Source organism: Pan troglodytes, chromosome 14 (assembly GCF_028858775.2).
Source record: "Pan troglodytes isolate AG18354 chromosome 14, NHGRI_mPanTro3-v2.0_pri, whole genome shotgun sequence".
In the NCBI taxonomy this organism is placed as follows: domain Eukaryota; kingdom Metazoa; phylum Chordata; class Mammalia; order Primates; family Hominidae; genus Pan; species Pan troglodytes.
The window spans coordinates 26489454-26503254 of NC_072412.2; positions in this window are offsets into that span (position 1 = coordinate 26489454).

Genomic DNA, 13801 nt, shown 5'->3' on the forward strand with positions numbered 1-13801 from the left:
GATAAAGGGCCTTATCTGACATGACAGACAATTCAGGAGACTTTATCTCTCCAGTCTCCTGATGCCACCTCACTTGATCCATTGCAACAAGGAAATTTTAATGGAGAACCTCCCCTGGGTCTTGATTTATGCTCTGAACCACAGGAGGGCTAGGAAGAAAGCAATTACTAACTTGTCAAACCTTTATAGGCTAGGCCCTGTGCAGGGGACTGGGGATACAGAGGGGCTTAGCCATGGCCTCTGGCCTTGAGCACTTACTGTGTGGAGGACGCAGGCAGAAGCAGGCAGGGGTGCCAGGAGTCAGGGCTGGGTGGGGTATACCAACCAAACTCTGTCCTGGCTTTGGAGGAAAAACAGGAAAAATGGAAGCAATTTAAGTAATCTAGTAGGTGATTGTATTAGTCCATTTTTGTACTGCTATGAAGAAATACCCGATACGGGGTAATTTATAAAGAAAAAGAGGTTTAATGGACTCACAGTTCCACATGGCTGGGGAGGCCTCACAATCATCGCAGAAGGCAAAGGAGGAGCAAAGTCATGTCTTACGTAGCAGCAGGCAAGAGAGCGTGTGCAGGGGAGCTGCCCTTTATAAAACCGTCAGGTCTCATGAGACTTATTCACTGTCATGAGAACAGCATGGGGAAAACCTGCCTCCATGATTCAGTTACTTTCCACCGGGTCCTCCCATGACACGTGGGGATTATGAGAGCTACAATTCAAGATGAGATTTGGATGGGGACAAAGCCAAACCATATCAGTGATTAAGACCCAGACAGGGTGAGACAGATGACAAGAACAAGTGGAGTCTGGGAATGGAAGGATCCCCATGGGTTGAATTAATTTGGGATGACTTTGTGCCAGAGAAGCAATTTGAGCTGGACCTTCTGACAGAGAAGAATTTGAATGGGGATCACCTCCCTTAGCAAAAGTAACATCACAGCCATCACCATGTTAAACAGAACCCTCACCTTCCTTCCATATTTAGAATCCTAGTAATAACAGCAGTTTCTTTGATGTTTCAAGAACTTATACCTTCACATACATATTACGTATGTTTTCATTCAGCTTTGTCAAATAAGTGCTAAAACCTTCTTAGTATATGTTTTTCTGTCTTTCCCATTCTAATGAAGAAATTCCAGGAGTGAATTTGTCTTTTCTTTTAGTCTTATTGAGATATTTACTCAAGGAGCAACATAACCATTTACTCATATTTTTCTCAACACCATCGTGGCCCCGTAGGAGTGAAGGATCTTGGGAGGAGCCCCAAGTCCTCCAGGTCACAGAGTACTATGGAAAAGGCTCCCTTGGGCTCTGCTAGAGTGCCTTCACCTGCAAAAGTGATGCTAGAGTTCCTGAAGACTAACTCCAAACCATAGGTGCCATCATCACAAGAATGGCATTCCCGTTTCCACATTTTCTTTTTTTTGGGACAGAGTCTCTCTCTGCCACCTGGGCTGGAGTGCAATGCCATGATCTCGGCTCACTGCAACCTCTGCCTCCCGGGTTCAAGTGATTCTCCTGCCTCAGCCTTCCGATTAGCTTGGATTACAGGCATTCACCACCACGCCCAGCTAATTTTTATATTTTTAGTAGAGACGGGGTTTCACCATGTTGACCAGGCTGGTCTCAAACCTCTGACCTCAAGTGACCCGCCCACCTTGGCCTCCCAAAGTGCTGGGATTACAGGCATGAGCCACTGCACCTGGCCCCACATTTTCATTATTAAACATTTCAAAAGTGCAAGAGAATAAAAAGACAAACCACAAACTTGGAATAAACATACAACACAAAACATACATCTGATAAAAGGACTGGTATTCAAAACATACAGAGACTCTTAAAACTCAACAGTAAGAAAACAAAAAACTTGATTAAAAACGAGCCAAAGACCTCACCAGAAACCTCACCAAAGGATATATACGGCTGGCAAATAAGCATATGAAAAGATGCTCCACATCATATGTCATCAGGGAAATGTACGTTAGAACAACAATGACCTCCCACTATGCACCTATTGGAATGGCCAAAATCCAAACACTGACAACACCAAATGATGGTGAGGATGTGGAGCAACAGGAACTCTCACTTGCTGCTGGGAATGCAAAATGGTACAGCCACTTTGGAAGGCAGTTTGGCACTTTCTCACAAAATGAGACATACTCTTACTGTATGATCCAGCAATTATGTTCCTTGGTATTTACTCAAGAGAGTTGAAAACTTAGGTCCACATAAAAACCCATCCATGTGTGCTTATAGCAGCTTTATAATTGCCAAAACTTTGAAGCAATCAAGATACTATAATGTGAAGACATGTCAGTATACATTTGTCCAAACCCACAGAATGTACAATACCAAGAGTGAACCCTGATGTCAACTATGGACTTTGGGGGATAATGATGTGCCATTGTAGGTTTGTCAGTTGTAACACATATACCACTCTGGTTCAGGATGTTGATAGTCGGGGAGGCTGTGATGCCTGGGGGCTGGGGGTATAAGGGATATCTTTGTACCTTCATTTTGCTGTGAACTTAAAAACTGTTCTAAAAATAGTCTTAAAAGAAAACTTCAAAAGAACAGAATTGTTGAAAGACTAATAGTACAATGAATACCTGCCCTCCCTCTTCCTTCAATAATTGTTAACTTTATGCTCTATCACCATGCATCGCTTAAAGATGAGGATATGTTCTGAGAAATGCATGAGGCGATTTTATTACTGTGTGGATGTAATAGACTGTACTTAAACAAACCTAGATGGTGAAGCCGACTACACTCCTAGACTATATGCTATACGCTGGTTAACTTAAAAAAAAAACCCCACACAATCTATACATTTGGAAAATGAGACTTTATTCCTTATAAGGAATATAGCCTATAAGATGGCCATCCTGCAGGCTGGGAAAAATGGAAAAAGCCAGGGACAGGCACTTTGAAGGAGGAGGGGTTGGGGCAGGAGCTTTACACTGAATGGCTCGGCTAAACACACATATTCTACAGGTTATAGAAGGAGCTAGGAATAATCATGAAGGTGGTCCTGACGCATGCGCATTGAATAAACACGCATGCAGCATGTGACCCATGTTCACCCTGTGGTTGGGCCTTAACATTTCAAGGTACTAAAATTAGACCCTATATGTCAACAAGTGTTTTCAGAGCACAAAAGCACTCAGGTGTGCCGCCTCTATAAACTGGCCAGAACCAGACCATGGTCAGGGGTCTTATCAGGAGAAAGTTACTGAAATTAGTCTTTCGTCCAGTCAAAGCTGTAGTTATGGCTGGTGGAAGGGGGGTCAGTTAGTCAGACTCCGGGGGTGAGCAGAGTGTTTTAATACTGCTTTTCTCGAGGCCAGTGCTTGTTTATTTCTAGAGAAAAAGAAAAACCTTGGGGCAGCTGGAGCATAGTTTATTCCTTAGGTGTAGGGGTGCGTGACTTTACCCTTGCCTGGCATGGCCTTAGGTCCTGTTTAGAATTCATCTTACTGCCACAAATTCTGTTCTGTCAGTCTTGTGATCTCTATTTTAACACTAATCCTGGTCAGTTGTTGTGTCTAAACCATAAAAGAGAGGGTGGTATAGCGAGGTGTGTCTGACTTCCCATCCCATCATGACCAGGAACTCAGTTTTAAGATTTTTCTGGGGTCCCCTTGGCCACAGGGAGTCTGTTATGTCGGTGGGGGCACTTAGGATTTTATTTTTATTTTAACTATTTTTATTTACACAATAGTCACACCCAGGGCAAGGATTTTATTTTTAGTTTAAGCACTCAAGTGTGCAGGAGCGATAGGCTCCTAGACTACACACCTACACAGCTTGTTACTGTACTGGATACTATAGGCAGTTGTAACACAATGGTATTTATGAGTGAATGTGAAGGCCTAGGACATGACTGTACACTACTGTAGACTTTATAAAACTGTAGACTTAAGCTACGCTGAATTGTTTTTTTACAGTTTTTTTCTTTCTTTGATAATAAAGTAAACTTAAGTTACCATAACATTTTTACTTTATACACTTTTTGGGTTTTTTAAAAAAACTCTTTGACTCTTTTGTAATAACACTCAGCTTAAAACACAAATGTAGTGTACAGTTGTTGAAAAAGATTTTCTCTCTTTATATTCTTATCCTGAAATATTTTTTCTATTTTTTAATTTTTAATTTTTTCCTTACCTTTTAAAGTTCTTTGTTAAAAACTAAGACTCAAACATACACATTAGCCTAGGTCTCCACAGGGTCAGGACCACCAATATCACCATCTTCCTCCTCTGCGTCTTGTCCCACTGGAAGACCTTCAGGGCAATAACACACGTGGGGCTGTCATCTCCTGTGATAACAGTGCCTTCTGGAACACTTCCCAAAGGATCTGCCTGAGGCTGTTTTTACAGTTAAAAAAAATAAGTAGGAGTACACTCTAATAATAAAAAAAAATAAATGCATAAATAATAATAATTTAAAAATAATAAAAATACTAGGCAGTAGGACTTTTTCTGCTTCATTATAATCTTCTGAGATCACTGTCATATATGCAGCTAATTGTTGAATGAAATGTCATTATGCATCCCATAACCGTATTTGCTTTCTCTTTCTGCATATTTATATGTCTTTTGGTATAAAAATTAAGTCGCATGTGGAAGACAGTGTGGTGATTCCTCAAAGATCTAGAAGCAGAAATGCCATTTGACCCAGCAATCTCATTACTGTGTATACACCCAAAGGAATAGAAATCATTTTATTATAAAGACACATGCACGTGTATGTTCATTGCAGCACTATTCACAATAGCAAAGACAGGGAATCAACACAAACGCCCATCAATGATAGACTGGAAAAGAAAATGTGGTATATATACACCATGGAATACTATGGAGCCATAGAAAGGAGTGAGATCCTGTCCTCTGCAGGGACATGGATGGAGCTGGAAGCCATTATCCTCAGCAAACCTACGCAGGAACAGAAAACCAAACACTGCATGTTCTTACTTATAAGTGGGAGCTGAACAGTGAGAACACATGGACACAGGGAGGGGAACAACACACACTGGGGCCTGTTGGGCAGTTGAGGGAGGGACAGCATCAGAATAGCTAATGCCTGTGGGGCTTAATACCTAGATGATGGGTTGATAGGTGCAGCAAACCTCCGTGGCACATGTTTACCAATGTAACAAACCTGCATGTCCTGCACATGTATCCCAGAACTTAAGGGAAAATTAAAAACAAATTAAGTTGCAGACATCTTGGCACTTTTCTCCTAAACATTTCAATAATTGTCTTCTAACAATAAGAACATTGTCCTACATAACATACATTTAAGAAATTCCTCATTGTGACCTAGTATCCAGTTCATGTTTAAATTCCCCCAGTTACCCCCCAAATGTTTTTCTTAGTTGTTCATTTTTTTTTTTTTTTGAGCCCAGATCTAAGCAAGTTTCTCCCATTATAACTGGTTACTATGGCTCTTTAGTCTTTTAAAATGTGTAATGAGGCTGGGCACGGTGGCTCATGCCTGTGATCCCAGCAGTTTGGGAGGCTGAGGCAGGAGGATCACTTGAGCCAAGGAATTCAAGACTAGCCTGGGCAACATGGTGAGACCCCATCTCGACAAAATATAAAAAATTTAGGCAGGCATGGTGGCGCGTGCCTCCAGCTACTCGAGAGGCTGTGGCAGGAGGATTATTTGAGCCCAGGAGGTTGAGGCTGCAGTGAGCTGTGATTGTGCCACTGCACTGCAGCCTGGGCAACAGAGTAAGACCCTATCTCAAAAATAAATAAATAAATAAATAAATAAATAAAACAGTTGCCTTACTTTTTTTGTCAGTGACATTAACATTTTGTTTTTATTTTTTAAATCCACCGTGTTAAGGTATCATTTAAACAGAATAAAATGGTCATTTTAAGTGTAGTCTTCATAAGTTTTGACAAATGTATACACTAATGTAACTGTCCCCCCAATCAAGATATAGATTTCTATCACCCTGAAAATCTCATTTATGCCCCTCTGCAATCATTCCCCCTCTGCTCTTTGTCCCAGGCAACCATTGATCTTCTTTCCATTATCATATTGATTTTCTGAAGCAACTGGCCAGTTTGTCTTGTAGAATATCCCAGATGTCTAATTGTTTCCTTGTAGTGTCATTAACTTGATACTCTAGCTATTGTGTTTCCCGTGCACTGAAAGTTAGGTCTAAAGGCTTGGCTAAATGCAGGTTAAACGTATATGGACAAAACACTTCATGGGTGATACCAGACACTTCCTGTTTCCTCACACCAGCAGGCACACAGTAACAGGCTGTGCATTGATGGAGATGTTCAGTTTGCTCCCTTGTTTGAGCTATTGACCACTAGGACTTTTTTTTTTTTTTTTTTTTTTTTTAGAAATACATTGTTACCTTGAAAGGATTAAGTCATTACTTTGGTAATGAGCAAAGATTCTGCCTCCTCACAACCGTGCACCCAATGATCGTAACTTTCATTGATTTAAACATGAACTGGATACAGGTCACAATGAGGAATTTCTTAAATGTATGTTATGTAGGACAATATTCTTATTGTTAGAAGACAATTATTGAAATGTTTAGAAGTGCCATGATGTCTGCAACTTAATTGTTTTTAATGCCTAATCAGTTATTTCACAGGAGGCTGCAAAATAGTGGTTTGCTAATTCTATCATTCCTTCTTTCTTTACTGGCTGACATTCTTCAGTAAAAAGTAGCTTTCTTTCATGTACGGGGGTGGATCCGTAGCTCCTAAGAAGATGGTAAATGCTGATTTCTTTCCCCTTACTTAAAATTAGGAACAATTTGAGCATTAAAAAACCAAACTGTAGGCCGGGTGCGGTGGTTCATGCCTGTAATCCCAGGACTTTGGGAAGCCGAGGTGGGAGGATCACAAGGTCAGGAGTTCAAGACCAGCCTGGCCAACCTGGTGAAACCCTGTCTCTACTAAAAATAGAAAAATTAGCTGGGCGTGGTGGCAGGTGCCTGTAATCCCAGCTACTTGGGAGGCTGAGGCAGGAGAAATGCTTCAACCTGGGAGGCAGAGGTTGCAGTGAGCCGAGATCGCACCACTGCATTCCAGCCTGGGCGACAGAGCAAGACTCCGTCTGGGAAAAAGAAGACAAAACAAAACAAGAACAAAAACAAACTAACTGAATGTAATATACTGAACAAATAAAAAACTCTCTGATTTAATTTAATTTCATTTTTGGGTATGTAAGAAAAGCATTAAAAGGGGTTAAATGCAAAGTTTTATAAACTGCACTGGTAACTATTTTCTCAGGCTGCTGACTGTGTAAAACCTTCATTTAATGTTTGCGCTAAAGTCTGCCATGCACTGGATAAATTCCTGCCTTTAGTGACCTTGGACTTTGGAATCAGATGGGTCTGGGTTGAATCCTGCCTAGCTCTGCCACTTACTTGCTGGATAATTTTCGGAAAAGTATTTAACTTCTCGGAGCCTTAGTTCTTCCCTCTGAAGATAGTCGTGATGAGAAAGAATCCAGGTGCCCTATGTGCAATGTTCAGCCCAGGATGAGTTAGTGCTCAGCATCCTAGATCCTTCTGCTTCCCTTGAAGAAGGTGAAGGTCCCAGGAAGAGGAGCTGCCTGAGCTGAATTTCAAAACCAATAAAGAATTGGGGCTCTTCAGACACCTATGATCATGTCCAAGAAGACCAAGTCACGATTCATACTGGCTTATTGTTCCTTCATTTATCTATCTGGTGGTTACTGAGTGGTGTCTCTATGGAAGGTAGCATGCCGTGGACTGCAGAGTGAAGGGGGCTAGCCCTCATTTGTGTTGCTGTTGGTGGTCCTAACCCATCATTCTGCACAGGGCTTTCTCCTATCCTGGGACACTGATGCTGGTTCCCATTCAGCCTCTCCCCAGATTTCTGAAGCCAGGAAGGATGAGTAGTGAATGGACAGAAGGGAGGAGTGGGATGGACTCAAACGGACAGAGGCTACTGGAAAAGCAGAGCCTCTGGGAGAACTAGAGAGGGGAGAGAGAATTTTGTTTTAGCACAGACTTCGATAAACAGTTACTGTGAAGGAAACCACACTAACCATGAATGAAATATCAAAGGAATGAACAAAGCAAGAAATCTGTGCAAGAGTTGACATGAACAAAGCCACGTGTGTTGCAGGTGAGCAGACGCCAGTCCAGTAATAATGGGCTCTGAAAATGCCATCCAAAGAGAACACATGCCAAAGGGACCAAATTTCTTTTCCTTCCTTCCCTCCTTCCTTCCTTCCCTTTCTTTCTTTCTTTCTTTCTTTCTTTGTTTCTTTCTTTCTTTCCTTCCTTCCTTCTTTCTTTCTTTCCTTCTTTCCTTCTTTTTTCTTTCCTTCTTTCTTTCTTTCCTTCTGTCTTTCTTTCTTTCCTTCTTTCTTTCTTTCGAGACGGAGACTTGCTCTGTTACCCAGGCTGGAGTGCAGTGGCAAGATCTCGGCTCACTGCAACCTCCGCCTCCCTGGTTCAAGAGATTCTCCTGCCTCAGCCTCCCGAGTAGCTGGGATTACAGGCACCCGCCAGGACTCCTGGCTAATTTTTGTATTTTTAGTAGAGATGGGGTTTCACCATGTTGATCAGGCTGGTCTTGAACTCCTGACCTCAGATGATCCGCCCCCACTTGGGCTTGCAAAGTGCTGGGATTACAGGTGTGAGCCACTGCGGCAGGCCAGTTTTTTCTTAATTTCAGTTTCTGCCTCTATGAAAAGCTTGCAATTTTTATACTGTTACAAAGGAAAGAATCGACTTGCATATGTAAATCACATCTATAAAATATAACTGATTTAATGTATTTTTTCTCCAAAATACTAGAATTTAATACCATTATTTCTCTGTGTTTGGAATTGTAAGCTCATAAATACATGTACTCCTAAATGATATAAAAGGCAGATACTATTCCAAATAATTAGGGAGCATCTTGATTTTAAAAATACATGGGCTTACTCATTTTAGAGGTTTAGTAAGTGATACAGTTTTATAAAATCTTTTTTTGGTGCTATGGCCTGCAGGATTGAAAAACAACAGCAACAGCATCCTATAAATATTTGAAAATGGAACAATATTCTAAGCATCTTATAACAATTAAAGAAGGAACAAGGTGAATTCACTGTTGCATGGATTATTTTAGAAATTACAGCATCAATCTATTACAGATTTTGAATGGAACCATAATCCACTCATATGCCAGACATTCTGCCCTTGAAATCTTGTCATCCAGAGATTGACAGCTAGACAATTAACATAGCCACTTGGGTTGGTCAGAGGGCCATGTCAAGCATGGACAATTCCAAGTGTCTGCCCAATAAAAAGAGACCCTGTGCCCTCAGCATTGACCCTTTTAAAACAAGCTTGGTAGGGCCAGGGATCAATAATATTTAAAGCTATCAAGTTTTAGATAAGACCATTGAAGCCAGAAACATTAGCTGTGCAGGTGGAAAGAAGTAGCCTCTGGCATCATCCTTACAAAAAAACTCAGAATACACTTGGCCATGGGTATCCATGGGTTCCATATCTGTGCATTCAACCAGCTCTGGATCAAAAATATTTGAAAAAAATTGCACCTGTGCTGAACATGTACAGACTTCTTTTTCTTGTCATTTGTTCCCTAAAAAATACAGTACAGCAACTGTTTACATAGTATTTACATTATATTAGATATAAGTAATCTAGAGATGATTTAAAGTATTTGGGGAGATGTGTGTAAGTCATATTTAAATATGATGCTGTTTTCTATCAGGGACTTGAGCATCCTTGGATTTTGGTGGCCCAGGGAAGTCCTAGAACCCATCCTACATGGATACTGAGGGATGACTATATATCTGAAGAACTTCAATTTTTCAGCATTCTCTTTTCATGAGGTCTTTTTAATGAGTCCCAAGGAAAGGCCAGTCACAGTTTGAAACTATCTCCAAAATCATGTCATCAACTGTGGGACACAGGAATGAGGAGGAAGAGGGATTCCTGCCAGGTGGCCTTCTGCTCAGTGGTGATTCAGAGATTAATTTTATGATCTTCTCGTTGACATCAATTAATGGAACAGCTGGCTGAGGGCTTCTGTTTTTCTTTACTGGGTTATCGCCTGACCCAAGAAAGCCAACACCAAATTCTTAGGGACAGAGGAAGAACTCAGCGTGTGTGTGTGTGTGTGTGTGTGTGTGTGTGTGTGTGTTTGCAAAAAATATGCATGTCCAAGAGGTCCACTGGCCCACTGGAGACACCAGCAGGAGTGTAGGAGTGTGACTGCTGTCTGTTGGGTGCTGTGTTCTTGATAGTTCTAACATGTTACTCAATTCCTGGTTGTCTCTTTGGGAACATAGGAAAGTCTAGATCTCTTCATTATATTATATATTAATATGCATCACTAACTTAGGAGCTTTGAAGCCAAAAAGACCAACCAGACATAGATCCTGCTCTTGAGTTTACAGAGTAAAGCAGTGTTTCTCAACATTGATTACCCATTGAAATCACACAGGGAGTTTCAAACAATGCTGCTGCCAGTCTCACCCACCGAGATCCTGAATGAAATTGGTCCAGGATGTGGCCTGGGGCATTGAGATTTGAAACTTCTTGGGTGATTCTAATGTGCATCCAAAGTTGAGAACAATTGCAGTAAAGGAAAGACAAAGTCCCCAGAAGTCTGTAAGCTAAAGAGTAGTAATGGCTGGGCATGGTGGCTCATGCCTGTAATCCCAGCACTTTGGGAGGCTGAGACAGGAGGATCTCTTGATGCCAGAAGTTTGAGATCAGCTTGGGTGACATAGTGAGACCCCATCTGTGTTTAAAAAAAGAAGAAGAAGAAGAAGAAGATGAAGACGAAGACGAAGATGAAGAAGAGGAAGAGGAGGAGGAAGAAGAAGAAGAAGAGGAAGAAGAAGGCTGGATGCAGTGGCTCATGCCTGTAATCCCAGCACTTTGGGAGGCTGAGGCAGGAGGATCACCTTAAGTCAGGAGTTCGAGACGAGGCTGACCAACATGGTAAAACCCCATCTCTACTAAAAATACAAAAATGACTGGGGTATGGTGGCATGTGCCTAAAATCCCAGCTACACGGGAGGCTGAGGCATGAGAATCGCTCAAACCCAGGAGGTGGAGGTCGCGCCACTGCACTCCAGCCTGGGCGTCAGAGTGAGATTCTGTCTCAAAAAAAAAAAAAAAGAAAAAAAAAGGGTAATAACAATTATCAGTCTCTAGGAGTGATAATACGACTATATAAATAGTGGAAGTATAACATATAAGCATTGTGGAACTGTAATACAATTATACAATTTGAAGTTGCTGTTCTCTCGCATGCATATGCATGTATGTATGTATACATATATACACACATATATTACATAAGTAATACATTCTTCTAGTAATAGATCCAATGATATACAAATGTTTCTGTTCCCACAGACTGCTCAATGTGCAATTCTCCAGTCCCTTTTCTATGCATTTTAAGCACATTTATATATATATAATATATATATACATACATATATATATACATACATACATATATATATACATACATATATATATACACATACATATATATATACACACACATACATATATATATATATCTAGTCACATATCAACAAAACTGAGATCAGGTTATCTAATCTGACTTTTAAAAATGTTGGCTGGGCGCAGTGGCTCACGCCTGTAATCCCAGCACTTTGGGAGGCGGAGGCAGGCAGATCACAAAGTCAGGAGATGGAGATCATCCTGGCTAACATGGTGAAACCCCGTCTCTACTAAAAACACAAAAACAAAATTAGCCGGGTGTGGTGGTGGGTGCCTGTAGTCCCAGCTACTTGGGAGGCTGAGGCAGGAGAATGGCATAAACCCGGGAGGCGGAGCTTGCAGTGAGCCAAGATTGCACCACTGCACTCCAGCCTGGGCGACAGAGCAAGACTCTGTGTCAAAAAAAAAAAAAATGTTTAACAACTTTCACATCCACACTTTTTAATGGCTATTTAGTGTCATTGGCTCTTTGGTATAGTTATACTCTGCTTTACTAAGCCACTCTCCAATAGCTTAGTAAACTTAGCTGTTTCTAGTTACTTGTGTTTCAACTGCTATAAAAACTCTTTATAGCAGCAACAAAACAACACAAATAGTTAAACAAGTAACTCTAAAACAAGAACTCAGAATTTTCTTAAGATTTAGGGGCCGAGTGAAATGGCTCACACCTGTAATCTCAGCACTTTGGGAGGCCAAGGTGGGAGGATTCCTTGAGGCCAGGAGTTCGAGACTAGCCTGGCCAACATGGCAAGACACTGTCTCTACAAAAAATTTAAAAAAATATTAACCAGGCATAGTGGCATGCACCTTTGGTCCCAGCTACTGGGGAGGCTGAGGCAAGAGGATCACCTGAGCCCACAAGACAGAGGTTGCAGTGAGCCATGACTGTGACACTGCATGTGCCTGGGTGACAGAGAGACCCTGTCTCACACACACACAAAAAAAGTGAACAACTTAGTCTCTGATTGAAACCCAGAAACCTTTCATTTTTAATTCTGGAACCACTTATGGCTTAATCAAATGCTCAGGCATTTGGGCAAAAAAAAAAAAAAGAAAAAAATGGGAGAAGTGTTGCTCTGGAAAACAAGTATGGTTTCTAGTGGAAACTCTGAAAGGAACACAAGCGTGGACATTTTTGAGTAGGAGGAAAAGAATAAGAAGCAATGCATTCAACTGAAAAGAAAAGAAACCAGAAAGGGCGAGGTAGTAAGGAGACACTGCAACAATAGAATCCAGATTTCCTATTTTATTTCATTTTGAGAAGAGGGTGATTACGCATATACAAGTAAATCACTTGAGATGACTAAGCTGAAGGTGGGGTAGGAGGCGATAATTGTCTCTCCACCGTCACTGGCATGAGCAAGTGAAGTTTAAGTGGGAATAAAATCAGGAGATGCAATTTCATGAAATCACCAGTGCTATTGTGGAAAGCGGCAGCTGCCTCTGAGGATGCCTTGCCTGGCAGTGAAATCAGCAGGTAGATTTTCCAGGCCGGAATGCAATTGTTTAAGCAGTATATTAGATGTCTATTTCATCTGAAATAATAATCATCCGGTGCCCTGTTACGCACCATAGCAGCTGCTTCTCTCCTGGCATGGATGGGATTGGTGTAGAACCTGATGTGATGCTGACTTACCCCAGAGTTAACAGCAGATACTCACAGCAGATGTTATGATTCAACCGGTCATGAGACAAGCTCTCTGATGCTTGAGCCTGGATTATCGCCCCGAGACTTGCTGGTCAGAGTTTAATTCGATCATTTGTTAGTGTTATGACACCGGATGTACTTGTTCCCACGAAACCTTAGCTATTTGGGGTTTAGCAGTGGATTCATTTTAAAATTGTCTGAGAATTTTTTTTTTTTTTAAGAAATAGCTAGGAGTAAAGAAAAATAATCAGCATGTCTATTTAGGTAGTTTGACTTCCCAAGTATCGTTTCTTATCTTGTAAATAATTACCTCACATCAAATACGACAGATTTGGGGGATATGTCTGGGCATGCGCCCAGCACTCCTCAGATGATGTTGCCTGAGCTGGGGGTTCCTGAGGCTTCTGCCAGGCAGTGGTCTGTTCACCCAGGGCTGCATGCTCACAAATGGCTGTAGCCAAAGGCTGCAGGTCCATTCCGCTGGAAATGCTTTCGGTAATCAGCAGGAAGAGAACATTCCAAGCCCTCATTTTAGGCAACTTTTGAGTTTCATCTTTTTCTGAACACTTCATAGGACATAGAAAATAAATGTTTTCCCTCCTCCCTTTTAGAAAATGCACTAGACAGTGGTGGTGAGGTCTAAAGGT